This window comes from Selaginella moellendorffii, unplaced genomic scaffold, assembly GCF_000143415.4.
Source record: "Selaginella moellendorffii unplaced genomic scaffold, v1.0 SELMOscaffold_99, whole genome shotgun sequence".
Lineage (NCBI taxonomy): Eukaryota > Viridiplantae > Streptophyta > Lycopodiopsida > Selaginellales > Selaginellaceae > Selaginella > Selaginella moellendorffii.
This window is the reverse complement of record NW_003314360.1, coordinates 453,335-468,917: the sequence shown is the minus strand read 5'-3', so window position 1 is coordinate 468,917 and position 15,583 is coordinate 453,335.

Sequence of the window (15,583 nt, the reverse complement as noted above, 5' to 3'; positions counted from 1 at the left end):
TCTGGATAGATTAAATATCCCTTTGTGTCTGGTTTTCTACTGTTCAAAGGGCTTTTGAAGCATTCATTTCAACATCCATCTAAACAATATGAATTTATATTCTATTTGTTTTAGGTCCTGCTTTATTGCAAAAAGGGTTTAACAATGAGCTTCATTCAATTATCTTTCACTCCACAAAATACATATTTGCAATAAAAAGTTTATTACAATTATCAATCATTCAAGTTTCAGTTAGCTTAACTCCATTCATAACATCATTGTGTTAGCATTTGGCATCAATTGTTACCTCATGTTAAGCAATTTATGTTGTTAAGCTTTTTCTCTAGAGTAAACAAACAAAACTAATTAGTGTTTCTCATTCTCTTAAAGTCTCTTCTTGACAAGTGACAACCACAATCTACATGGTTTTAGAACTTGATCTTTGTATTATTTGTGAACTAAAACATTTTTGTTTGAGATGTGATCCAACCTTTTCTTAGTGTGTAGTCTTTTGTGTCTTTGATGGCAACTAACCTCACCAACATAGAAGAGGAAAGCTGATGTAATGGTACTTAATAGCATTTTCAATATCCTAGAACTTTGGCATTGGTGGCATGTTATTGAGGGTGAAGTATTCTATGATCATGAGCACCTCTCACATCCTTCCAATACTTTGAGGAGGTGTGACTAAAGCATGGTATCAAGTAACTACTACCCTATTGCTATAAGTGTTAACAATGTCTCTAGAAACAATGTAGAGCAGTTTGTACCTAAAGTGCAAAACCTTACTCTCACACCATCTACCAAGCACCACCCAAATAAACAATAGGAAAAATAATGAACCCTTTAAAAACCTTTGGACAGATCAGCCTTAGGGCTTAACTAACTTGAGGCATGATATTCTATCCATTCTATCTATGCAAGACATATCCCTTCCCTCTTATAGATTATTGCTTACTAAATCTTTAATAAGTAATATACTAAGAAATAAGAAATAGCAAGGAAAGAAAGAAAGGTAAAAAAAAAGAATATTGGTAAGTTAAAGGTAAAATTACCTCATAAAATCTTTAATTTATTTCTAAAGTTATCCTTTCAGTAAATAAATTCTTTGTTAGTAGGAATTCACTCAAACTTGTAAACAATGTCATCACAAACTCAATCCTCAAATATCCTCTAAGAACTGAATTGCATCATTTATATCTTTTCATTCGATATGATGATCACACTCCACATTAGCAAGAGAAAGCAAAACACCAAGAACAAAAGTTTTGTAATCATGTACTACATGGCAGGATAGTTTTAAGGGGCAAAGTTAGGTAATCAAATGTTGGATAAACTAATGATGGCAACACACTAAGGATTGGAGTAGGATCAATAAGATCATCTTACAATACTAAAAACTTGATTAACATATAGCATATTAGCAAAAACAATTTTTGTTGGTTGAGAATAACATAACAACATGGCCTAAAACATACACTCCTCAATTTATGACAGTAGGATCTGGCAAAAAAAAGGAATATAATGAAGATTAGAAAAAAGAGTAAATTTGATAGCTAAAAATCCAAGATCTGGCAAAAAGCTAGAATATATCTAGATCTAAAAAATAAGGGAATCAATAAATAAAAACACAATTCTAAACACTAGAGCAAAAAACTACTAAATTTTGCCCTCCAAACACAACTTGAAATGCCCTTTATCTCCATCAATATGACTATTTGGGATATAGAAATAGGTATTTTAATTTTGGTTTAGATTCAGTTTTAAATGCATGATCTATATAACTATATTATTATAATTAGTGTATTAACCATACATACACACACACACACACACACACATATATATATATATATAGATAGATAGATAGATAGATAGATAGATAGATATTGATATATGAAATAAACAAGCTGAAGATTTTAGGATTTACTAAAAGTGGGCAATGATAACTTATTGATGACCACTATTGAGGACAACCAAACCAACTTAAAAACAATTACCTAATGTATCCATCTGTTACTATATTATGTAAAAACATTAAAATATATAATACCAAACTCCTCAACTAATAAAATTAAAATATTATGCATTGCAACATTTGTCAACAGGTTTGAATTAAGACCATTTACAATTATTTGACAGGCATAGCATCAGTCTTGTCTTAGAATGCATGAGTATGACTTTTTGTAGTTTTACTATTGATCATTATAGAAGACTTTTTTCTTATCAACTCATCCCATTGAAGAGAACTAGGATTGAATTATCTTTTATTTTTATAAACCAATAACATTGTCTCACATAAATTTCTTTACAATATATCTATGGAATTCTGGAAATCCTCTTTTGCTATCATTATGATTGTTTTTGCATGTTATACAATGACACAATCTTACAGCACTAGAGCCTTTGAAAGCTGTATTGGAACATTTCATACTGGAACTAATACAGAAGAGTTTTGTAGGTGTGCATCTAGAGCATGGAATAATTTTGCTACTAATGGTTATATACCAGGGGTGTATAGTGGTCGAGTTGGCTCTTTAGGTTGTTTTCTTAGTATTGCAGTCTACCATGCATTATCATATGAAGACTTCAAAGAAGCTGTCTATTATATAGGAACCAATTGCCTTAATATGTTTTATCCAGGAGGTCAAGTTATACTAGATAATAGATCAATGAGTTTACGGATAGAGCATAGGGATGAGCTTTTATTAACAAACTCACTTACAAACTTATCAATACTTCTATTTTCAACTTGTGATTATTAGTTAATAGTATCAATATCATGTCTTACAATAGTTAAAAGTAATATTTGTAAGAAAACTTTGAAATTTCAACCATAAATAAAAACTTTAGATGTACTTTATCAACTTCACGACTCAAAATAATGTTAAGCATGGCATACAAAATGGTAATTATAAGTTATAAGTGGTAATTATAAGTTAACCTGAGTAGTTTATAGTTTAAATTATAACTTGATTATCTCTACTTAGATGTGCATCTTATTTCTTAGTATAGTGCCATTACTTATTAAAGATATAGTAAGAAATAATCTATAAGAGGGAAGGGATAGATAGAATGGATAGAATATTTCATGCAAAATGGTAATTTTAAGTTTATTAGTAGTTTATAGTTTAAATTATAACTTGATTATCTCTAATTAGAACTCAAGATTATTCTATATATATGATGTGAAACCCAAGAGTTCAAGAGCTATTCATTCTATAGCCATAACATTAGAAGGGGATTATTACTAATGTAAAAGTTAAAAATTAAGCTGCTTTAATTCTGCTTCATCATTAAGCTCTATTGAGTTGTAAACTGAAATTCAAGAGATAAAAAATTTTATATCACACTTAATTTTTCTTGAAAACCCTAAATTATAAATATCACACATGAATAGTTAAGTTATGCAACAAAAATAAATTTAATAAATAATTCAGAAAATAAACTAGCAATAAATTTTGGTGATTGTAACTAATCTCAAAACTCATTTAGATATAATTGTGCTTTTCAAAATTAAAAAGAAATTAACTATATAAAATATTTATTAAATAAATAATGAATCCTTTGTGTCTGGTTTCTACTACTCAAAGGACTTTTGAAGTTCACATTCATCTCAACATCCATCTAAATAATATGAATTTATATTTTATTTGTTTTAGGTCCTGCTTTATTGCAAAAAGGGTTCAACAATGAGTTTCATTCAATTATCTTTCACTCCACAAAATACATATCTTCAATAAAAAGTTTATTACAATTGTCAATCATTCAAGTTTTGGTGTCAGCCTAACTCCATTCATAATGTCATTGTGTTGACATTTGGCATCAATTGTTACCTCATGTTAAGCAATCTATCTTGTTAAGCTTTTTCTCTAGAGTGAACAAACAAAACTAACTAGTGTTTCTTATCCTCTCAAAGTCTCTTCTTGACAAGTGACAACCACAATCTACATGGTTTTAGAACTTGATCTTTGTATTATTTGTGAACTAAAACGTTTTTGTTTGAGATATGATCCAACCTTTTTCTCAGTGTGTAGTCTTTTGTGTCTTTGATGGCAACTAACCTCACCAACATAGAAGATGAAAGCTGACTTGTACTGGTACTTAATAGCACTTTTAATATCCTTGAACTGGTATTGGTGGCATGTTATTGAGGGTGAGTATTCTGTGATCATGAGCACCTCTCACATCATAAGCTCCTTCCAATACTTTGAGGAGGTGTGACTAAAGTATGGTATCAAGTAATTATTACCCTAGTGTTAACAATGCCTCTAGCAACAATATAAAGCAGCTTGTATTTGAAGTGCAAAACCTTACTCTCTCATCATCTACCAAGCACCACTCAGATAAACAATAGGAAAATTATATCAGCCCAATGAAGACAACAACACTGCCCTTTAAAAACCTATGGACAGATCAACTTTGGGGCTTAGCTCTTCATTTAACCTAATTTGAGGCTTGCTACTAATTTTATGGATATTTTATCCAAGATTTAGTATAAGCAATATTTTATAAAAGGGAAAGGATATGTCTTGTATATCATAGTAAGAGTAATATATAATGTACTTTATCTTTCTCCCCTTAAGCCAATTGGAAAAGGGGCAATTGCTTAATGAGGTTCTAAGAATCTATGGTGACAATATATCTAAATCTCATCCTATGATTATATTTTTCAGAGATGTCAATGTCTTTATTGACTATTGATTAACAACCCTATATTGAATCTACCAATCTTTCTATTGTAGATTAGTTATTCTAGTGTACCATAGTTCCATAGTAAATACTTTCATTTGTGGATACTCCACAAAAGGAAGAACATATGTATAGATGCCTAACACATATAATTTCAAATTTAAGGGTAGGAATATACCTTAATCAAGGGTATATTGTATTTTAAATAGCCACTAACCAATGAGAATCAAACCTATGCCATTTGCTTCAATACTATATGAAATACACTTTATCTTTTTCCCCTTAAACCAACTGGAAAAAGAGCCTTTAATGATTATTATATCCTTATTTATCCCTAAGGTTTTAAGGATCTATGATGATAGTATATCTAAATCTTATCCTATAATCACATGCACTATATAAGGGCACTATATTAAGAAATAAGAAATAGCTAGAAAAAAATAAAAGGTAAAAAAAGGAGTATTCATAAAATCTTCAATTTGTCTTGAAAGTTATTCTTAGAGTATTTAGATTCCTTATTAGTAGGAATTCATTCAAACTTATAACAAAAGTCTTCACAAACTCAATTCTTGAATATCCTCTAAGAACTAAATTGCATTATCTATAACTTTTCATTCAATGTGATGATCACACTTCATGTTAGCAAAAGATATTAAAACACCAAGAACAAAAGTTCTGTGATCATATATTACATGCCAGGATAGTTCTAAAGGACAAAGATAGCTCATATGAAATAATTGGTAACTAAGTGTTGGATAAACTAGTGATGGCAACACACTAAAGATTGGAGTAGCATCAACAAGATCATGTCTTAAATACTTGATTAACATATGGTATATTAGCAAAAGCAATTTTTGCTAGATAATAACATAAAATATACACTCCTTAATCAATGACAATGGGATGTGGTAAAAAAAAGGAATGCAATGAAGATTAGAAGAAAGAATAAATTTGATAGCTAAAATCCAAGATCTGGCAAAAAGTTATAATAGATTTAGATCTAAAGAATAAGGGAACCAATAAATAAAAATACAATTCTAAACACTAGAGAAAAACACTACCAAAGTTTGCCCTCCAAACACAACTTGCAATGCCCTTTATCTCCACCAATATAGAAATGCTATTGGGGATATAGAAATAGGTATATTAAATTGGGTTTAGATTCGGTTTTAAATGCATGATTTATGAATTATATTATATTATTGTAATTAGTGTATTAACCATATATATATATATATATATATATATATATATATATATATATATATATGAAATAAACAAGCTGAAGATTTTAAGATTTACTAAAAGTGGGCAATGATAACTTATTGATAACCACTATTGAGGACAATCAAACCAGCTTAAAAACAATTATCTGATATATCCATCTATATTATACTACATTAGAATATAATATCAAACTCCTCTTGCCTTGCACCTTTTGTGCAACTCCACTTCCCATCCTAGGAAGTTCTCTACTCGAGGGCACCATCATCCTCTCTTCTATTTCGTGCCAAAGTTCCAGTTATCATACTTTGTGCTAGGGCTGTTCATGGCCCTATCATTTGGCTACCTTACCGCTCCCTCCCTTGGAGCTTCCACTTTCGCCAAATCGGAGCATTTCGGAATCCCTCCTTGGAAACACACTTCCTTTCCCGCAACTTGTTAGCGTCCAACACATTAGTGTTCCTCGCCTAACTTTGTCACTTGGATTCCTTCCAAGGGATTCCACGGCCCTATCTTGGCCACTCATCTTTTGCTCCTATCCGTTGATTGTTGCACCAAGCAACACTAAATCTCTACCTCCCTCCTTGAGGTATTGTTTCGGTTCCATAGCAAAGACTCTTCTTTGCCAAGTCCAGAGGATGTTCACCCCTAGTACGTCTCTTTAGCATCTTCTGCTATGGGCTCTATCCACGGCCCAACTTCGTGACCCTCCCATGGGTCTTTTATAGAGACTACTTTCCTCATTGCAACATTTGTCAATAGGTTTGAATTAAGACAATTTACATTTATTTGATAAGCATAACACCTCCTGACAAGGTATAGCTCCTTCTGCTCTTGGTGCCAATCCTCATATTCAACCGAAATTCTTTCGCGGGAATCTTGGGGATGATGTGTACCATTGGTTTGATCACTTCACGGTGATTGCCACACATCATTTTTGGGATGATGCTCGATATTTGCATGAGTTTCCCATGTGTCTCTAAGGGACAGCGCTGTAGTGGTACAATGGTTTGAGCGTAGCCACTTGTGGGGATTGGAGTGTTCTCCCAAACGTCTTTAAATATGCATTTGGACATGTTGACGATTGTGATGATGCCTTCTAGCAATTGCATTGTCTTTGTCAAGGGCCATCTGAGTTGGTGATGCAATTTGGTCCAAAGCTTCTTACTTCGTGTGGAGCCAAATATGTCGGAGCGGATCAAGTTAAGAATTTTGTGATTAGCACTTCATCAAGATCTTGTTGGACTTGTGTATGCACTTGCTCTAGGCACCCTTGACAATGCTTTTCATTTGGCACAACATTATAAAATGTCGCCTTTTCCACTTCTTGCTACACATCTTTTCGCTCCACTTCCTATGGGTGATGGTCCTATTCCAATGGAGGTTGATGCTGCTACTGCTTGAGTCCAAGAACAAAGGCGAGGATGTGGTCGTGGCCGTGATGTTCGTTATTGGGCATGTGATGATGTTGGTCACATTTATCGGTGTTGTCAACGTTTTCCGGATTGGTGACCTCCATTTCCTGGGTGGAGACCTTGGTGTCAACAAGTCCTGTTGGTGTTGCTACAGTGGAAGCTCTGGACATCGAGGTCCATCCGGGAAATGAGGAGTCGCATGAGTAATGGAGGGATTTTGCGCGAATAAGTCAGTGACCCCTCTATCTTTCTTTCGAGAGTATTATCAAGGGGTTCATTTGGCACCGGTTCATCCAATGTTTACTTTCCAATTTCATTTTTATAACAAGAGGTTTTCTATTATTCTCTTCATGTTTGCTGATACAGGTTTGAGTTTATCTTTTATTGCTTGACCTGTTGCTATATGTTGCCATCTACATTTGTGTCAGCTTTTATTCTTTATGGCAATGGCCATACACATGCATGTGCACAGGATGAGGCAAACCTGGTTGTGCATGTGGGTGATCTTGAGCTTGGGTTGCAGTCATTGCGGGTGGTGCTGAGTCAAGCTTTTGACCTCATCCTTAGTATAGATTGGTTATAGCACAATCATGCTAAGTGTGACTTTGAGGCTTTTCCCCCTTGTCTCATACTACCTTATATTTCATCCATTCCTCTCACTTCAGTACCTCTTTATCCCTTTACTTGTACCTCTGCTTTCATTACTTTTGTCTCCCCACTCTTTCCTTCTATATTTTCATCTTGCTTTGCTCTTCCTTTTTTCAACCCCTCTGACAATCTTTGTGTTGTAGTGGTTGATCGGCTCATGAAGGAGTATTTTGATCTCTTTGAATTTGACATATCGTCTGGAGCCAAGATTGCCACACGTCATCCTATTCCAACCGGGGATGTGCGTCCAATCAAGGTTTTTGTTCATCGTTGGTCACCCAAAGAGATTAAAATTTTTACATGTAAACGTCAAGAAGATGTTGGAAAAGGGTGTTATTCAGAAGTCACGGAATCCTTGGGCATATGAACCTCATCTTGTGACAAAACCTGATGGGAGTATTCATTTTTGCATTGAGTATTATTTGTTAAACAAAGTGACGATCCCGGATGTGTACCCTCTTCCTCACATTATTGATCTTTTGGATCGTTTGGGGCGAAGTCATTGGTTCACCAAGCTAAATCTTGCTTCTAGGTACTGGCAAATACCAATGGCCAAAGAAGATATTCCTAAGACTGCTTTTTGTATACTGTTTAGTTTATATGAGTTTATGCTATTTGGTTTGAACAATGCTTCAACAACTTTTTAATGGATGATGGATGAGATTCTTTGTGATATGATAAAAGTGACTGTTGACTTCATTGATGATGTCTTGATTCACTCGGAAGCGATGTGAGAGGAGCACATCTGTGATGTTTGTAAAGTGTTGGATCGGCTACAGGATGTTAGTTTAAAGCTGAAGCGGTCGAAGTGCGTGTTTAGGTCCAAGAACATGACTTATCTTGGGTACCGTATTTTTTGTGAAGGTTTGCAAGTTGATCCTGATAAACTTGTGGCTGTTCTAAAGTTCCCTGCTCTGAAGTGTGTGAATGATGTACAACACTTCTTGGGCAAGGTGCAGTATCTCGGTTGTTTTATGGATCATTTTTCTGATCGCACTGCACCATTACGAGCGTTGCTAAAGTTATCAACGTCATCTTTCATTTGGTCTCTGGATTATGAGCAGGCATTTGTGGATCTCAAAGAGTTATTGATGACTTCTCTAGTTTTGGCATATTTTGACTACACTTGACCTTTTATTTTATGCATGGATGCTTTTGATATTAATCTTGGAGGTGTGTTGATGCAAAAGAGCCCAAGTGTGTTTAGTTAGCATTATCCCATTGTATATATAAGCCGTATGTTACAATTAGCAGAGGTGAACTACTCCACGACAGGGAACAAGTGTTTAGTAGCAGTTTGGGGTTTCGAAAAACTTTATGCATATTTACATGGTTCTCGGACATTACTTGAAAGTGGTCATATTGCTTGTTACTTCATTATTGAAGCAAAAGAACCTGGTTGGTCGTATTGCTCGGTGGGCTTTGAAGCTTTAAATATATGATTTTGATGTTATTCATCGCTCTGGGAGTTTTATAGCTGCTGCTGATACCCTTTTTTGAGCTCCTATTCCTTCTCCATTCTCTTCTCATGTTTTTGATGAGCCTGTTGTTTTGGCATCTGTGGATTTTCTAGATGAGGATTCTATGCCATCGGCGGTTGCTATACTTGATGTTTAGTGTCTGCAAGGTGCAAAGTAGGATCTACCTTCTCTTGATGAGGTTCATGAGGCTCAAGAACTTGAGATATGGATACAAAGGTTTCAAGATGGGTTTGAGAATCTTGCATCACTTGCTGATGACTTGCGATTCCGGCATTTACATTCTTACTATCGCATTGAAGATGGCCTTCTTTATTTTGTGGGGATGGATCCTGATGATCATTTATGGCTAGTGGTGCCTTCTGTCTTTTTTTTGCGGTTTCTCCATGCCTACCACGATTCTCTTGTTCTAAGCAGGAATATGGGACATCATCGTGTGGCTGAGAAGCTGCACATGTCTTTCTATTGTCCGGAAATGTGACGTCATGTTATCTGGTATATGCGTAGCTACATTTGGTGCCAAACTCATAATACTCCTTGTTGTGCTATGGAAGGACGGTTGGAGTCAATTGCAGTTTTCTGTCTATTTGAGTTGGTGGTGTTTGATCTTATGGGACCTTTTCCACGGTCAACTACTGGCAATAAATATGTTATTATTGCTTCTAACTACTTGACTTGTTGGGTGGAAGTTGGTGCTCTTGCTAGTGCCTCTGCAATTGCTATTGGATATTTCCTCCTCAATTGAGTGGTGTTCCAGCATTTTTGTCCAAAGTGGATTCTTTTGGATAATGGTCCCACATTTATGGTTGAGGCATTTCATATTTTGACGTCTCAGTCAGGGATACGCCACATTTTCATGAGTGTTTATCATCCACAATCAAACGGTCTGGTGGAATGGCTTATTCGAATGTTCAAAGAATGATCATGAAATATTTAAACTTTTAGCATTTGGATTGGGATGGTTATTTGTTGTCTCTTCATTATGCATATGTCACCGGGGTGCAGAGTTCTGTTGATACTTCACCATATAAACTCCTATATGGTCATGATCCAAAATTACCAACAGAGCTGGGTTTACCTTCACGATTGCCATGAGCTGCCGATGTTAGGTCTTGGGATCAATATTTGACTAGCATTCTTCCACTTGTCCGAGTAGAGTCTGTCAAACACTTATGCCGCATACAAGTGGGATAACAATGGCACTATAACTCCCATCATCGTCCACCTGCAGAATACAAAGTGGATGACTTGGTGTTAGTCTGTTTTCCCCATCTTATGATACGTGGTTTATCTAAGGGGCTCCTTGCTCAATGGAAAGGACTTTATCGGATGTTGTGGCAAGTTCGATTGCAAGTTTATGAAGTTTGGAATGATGTCCAGCACACTGATCCTCCAGAGATTGTACATGTGCAACGGTTAAAACGCTTCATACAAAGGGATCAAGAGCAGTTAATACCCATTACAAATCTGCCAATGCCTCCTCCTGATGTTCCTCCAGATCCCAACCCCTCTACAAGAGAACCCTGATGGTCTTCCATTATTCCGAGAGGAGGGGATGATGTGAAGGCTAAGTGTACGGCTATGATGCTGTATACTAATATTAGCGTAGTTGAATTTTGGTAGCCATTGGATTGGTTTCAATCTGAACCACTCGCTCTTGTATATAAGCTAGGGTTTTTGGGCTAATTGATATGCACATTTTCCATATTTCCTTTCCATATTCCAAGCACTCATAACTATATAAAATATTAATTGAATAAATATTAAAGATGAAACTCTATATTCTAAGAAATAATGTAAAAATTCTAGTAATTATTTTTCTCCATAATGTAAGCTTGGAAAACTTTTTAAAATAATAAAGTAAAGGGTATTACATGAAGAACTCATAAAAGATCTAAGATAAGTTTAAGTAGCAATAATAAGAAATTGAAGCTTGAAGTGACTTTTGAGTGTTTAACCCAAGGAGAAAAAGTACAAGAGCACAGAATGACATAAAAATAGTTCTAGAGCATCTAACATCACAATGCTAGAACCAACATATAAAATGGAGCTAAATAGAGTAATGCTCTTTTAGCATACTAATGGGTTAAAGAGTGGATATAGGTACTCCATTAGTTAGCATGGTGTGAGACATAAATCCCAAAGTCCCAAAGTGGAGCTAAAAGGGTGCCACATGGTAGTGGTTGAAACGAAAGCCAAATGAGTAGAAGACATTTGGACTAAAAGCTTCAACTTGAAAAGATGAGAGCGGGAGTGGAACTCCCAACAAAGGACCCGAGATAGAGTCTAATATGAAGTTTGAGATGGACCCAAGTTAGAGTGGAGACTGAGATGGAGTCCAAGATGGACCTGAGATGGAGTCCAATATAGACCCGAGATGGACCCAAGATGGAGTCCGAGATGGACCCGAGGTGGAGACCAATATAGAGTCCGAGATGGACCCAAGATAGGGTCTAAGATGGAGTCCAAGATGGAATTGAGACCGAGACTGAGACCGAGTCCAACTCTGCAGCCGAGACTGAGACCGAGTCCGGGTCCGAGTCCGAGTCTAAATCCGAATCTGAATACTGATACAAGTTGTTGGGTGAAAGCTATACCCAACTATTGCGTGATGGGATGACCATTGGGAAGTCCAAGGCTAGAGTGAATATGAACCGATAAACGGGGTAGCTTGGTAAAGTGTTCAAGAGCCAACTCTAGTTCTCCAAGGAGATCAAATGGTCAATGCTCCCAATCTAAGCATGGGTGGCACTACCTACTTGGATATCTGGTGTGGCTCAACAGAACCTCCCTCTAAGCCCATGGCTAAAGCACCCAAAGGCAAAAGGCAGGGAGAGCACCCATAAGGCTTACGTAGGGCCACAATATTTCGAATCATTGTCCCAAGTCCTAAACTATGGAAAAGAAGAGGAGTAGTCCTCTGATATAGTGACCAAGGATATGGTCATATGGTGAAGAAGTCTCAAAAGACCATGTGACTTAGTGGACGAGCCTATGGCAGTGTTGACGAACATGGCCATGGACAGAAAGGGACTTGGTAGGGACGGGAAAAGGGATATTGGGGAAGGCTATTCCCCATGTTTGTGGGCATCTTAAAGAGTGGATTTGGGATGATCACTCATGGATGGATGGCTCAGTCTTTGAGAGATGGGACTGTGATGCAGGTGGTGTTAGACCACCGGTATGACCAAGGTGAAGGGGCATGGCCTTAGCGTAATGGGTTGATATGTTGGTGGCACCTTGGGGTGTCGAGCATAAAATCAGACACATAGAGCACTTGGACTAAGTGCAAAGGTTGAGTGGTATGGATGCCATTCTCGAGGATAGCAAGCCCCAAGTCTAAAATAGGACTTATGGAGGTTATGAGTAAGACTCTTCCAAGTGGTCGAAGGTGTGGTTAAATGACTAAAGTAGAATGGAAAAATTAGTCGTTTACAATTTGATATTAGAACTGTTCCTTAATTTGACTTTTATTGGTACTCAAATATATCACCACTAGTGTTTGCATCAGAAGGTCCTAGGAGTGGGCTTATCCTTGGGGAGTAGCAAGTCAGGAAGACATGGCTCTCCACTACAGTTCATGTGTGGGTGTAGGTAAGGTGGTGGATGGAAAAGGGTTAGTAAGGGAATGACTTTGGAATCTTGGGAAAAGTATAAAGTTTTCCTTAGTTGAGGATGTGATCTAAATAAGCATTTGATATAGTAAATTTGCTAATGTAGTTGTGGTAAACAGCTATAGTTGGGATCACGGAAAAGATAAGGACTCCAAAACAATAAAGGAGTCACAAGATTATTCTCATATAGTTGAAGCTAGTGCTCATGAATTTTAGACCAAAAATAATAACCATAAAAGGTGAAATACAGATGAGGACATGAATCCTTGAAATGGTAGCCAAAGCTACCTTTTTATAAATGTTGGAATAAACCGAAGGAGTTGGGGGTGTATTTAGAGAATGAGTTAGTATTCTCATCATAGGGACAGATAGTCATAACGGGTAAAAGTAGTTAATAGAGAACAGAAAATAATTAAGTGTTTGAGTAACACTTGCAAAGATGGACTTTATGAGTAGGACATTAATACACGAAGTTGTATTCCTACGAGCTGGCATCTCAAAAATAAGACCTGGCGGATCATTAGATTAACAAAGTCCAAAAATATTAGATGACTTAAGTAGAGTCAATAAATGGTCCTAAGAGATTGGTAAAAACATTTGGACAGAGGTGTGTTGTGCCCCACGGAGGATGGGGAAGATCATAATATCCAAGTATGAGAATAGTGGGTATCTCATTGATGGCAAAATGTGCCATATTAAAGTCGTGGGAAATGTGTTCCTAGAAGAAAACAACTTTGATACAAAGTTGTGTGTAAACTCTATAGTGCAATGCTAACATATAATTGGCATGAGAAAGAACTATATTGGTCTTGGCAAGGACCTAGACACAAGTAAAAAGTATCATAAATGTAGTCTCGTGGAGCTGATGGTGTGGAAACACTAAATGTGTCAAGGCATGATTGTGAAACACAAATCCCTAAGGCCCAAAGTGGAGCCAAAAGAGCACCACGTGGTAGTGGCCGCAGCGAAAGCCAAATGAGCGTAACACATTTGGACTAAAAGCTCTGACTTGAAAGGTCGAGAGCGGGAGTGGAACTCCTAACAAAGTGCTTGAGGAACGAGCATGAAACGAGCAATAAGCAAAGCTCCAAAAAAGGACCCAAAAGGACCAACACATGACATGTGGAAGTGTCCGAAATGGACCCGAGATGGAGTCCGAGATGGAGTTCGAGATGGACCCGAGTTGGAGTCCGAGATGGAATCTGAGATGGACCCGAGGTGGAGTCCGAGATGGAGTCCAAGATGGAGTCCGAGATGGACCCGAGTTAGAGTCCGAGGTGGACCCGAGATGGAGTCTGAGATGGACCCAAGATGGAGTCCGAGATGGAGTCTGAGATGGACCGAGACAGAGTCCGAGTTAGAGTCGGAGATGGACCCAAGATGGAATCTAAGATGGAATCCGAGAAGGACCCGAGATGGAGTCCGAGGTCGAGACCGAGACCGGGACCAAGATTGAGACTAGGACCGAGACCGAGACTGAGATCGGGACCGAGACCGAGACCGAGATCGGGACCGAGACCGAGACCGAGGCAGAGGCCAAGACCGAGGCTGAGCCCAAGCTCAAGCCCAAGTCCGAGTCCTAATCCGAGTCCGAGTTTGAGTTTGAGTCTGCGAGGGTGAAAGCCCAAGCGTTCATCTCCCAAACCCTAGGGGGTTTGGTGAGCTCCAAAAGTATAGTAAGGGGGAGGATTGCAGTGGAGCCAGTTTGGCCAGGAAAGGCCTGTTTGGCCCAGGAAGCCTATACCCAGTGTTGGGTGAGGAGCTGCCCATTGGGAAGTCCAAAACTAGAGTGAACATGGACTGACAAGCGGGGTAGTTTGGTGAAGTGTTCAAGAGCTGGTTCTAATTCCCCCGGGAGATCGACTAGCCGATGCTCCCAGTCCAAGTGTGGGTGGCACTACCTACTTGGATACTTGTTGTGGCTCAACGAAACCTTGCTCTAAGCCCATGGCTAGAGCACCCAAAGGTAGAAGGTGGGGAGAGTACCCATGAGGCTCGCGTAAGGCCACGGTGTTCCGAAATGTTGTCCCAAAGGCCCAGACTGTGGAAAGGAAGAAGAGCAATCCTCTGGTGTAGTGACCAAAGATACAGTCAGGTGGTGAGGAAGTCCCAGAAGACTGTGGGACTTAGTGGTCTGGCCGGTGGGCCTCGATCCAGTGGCAATGTTGGCGAACACGGCCATGAGCAGAAAGGGACTTGGTTGGGACTAGAAAAGCGATATTGAGGAAGGCTATTCCCCATGTCTGTGGGCATCCTAAGGATGCTAAGGAGTCAATCTAGGATGATCGCTCATGGACGAATGGCCCAGTCTTTGAGAGACGGGACTGTGATGGAGGTGGTGTCAGACCACCGGTGTGACCAAGGTGAATGGGCATGGCCTTAGTGTAACGGGCCGATCTGTCGGTAGTACCTTGGGGTGTCAGTCATTGGATCGAACACATGGAGCACTTGGACCAAGTACAATGGTTGAGTGGTATGGATGCCATTCTTGGGGCTAGCAAGTCCCTAAGTCTAAAATAGGACTTATGGAGGT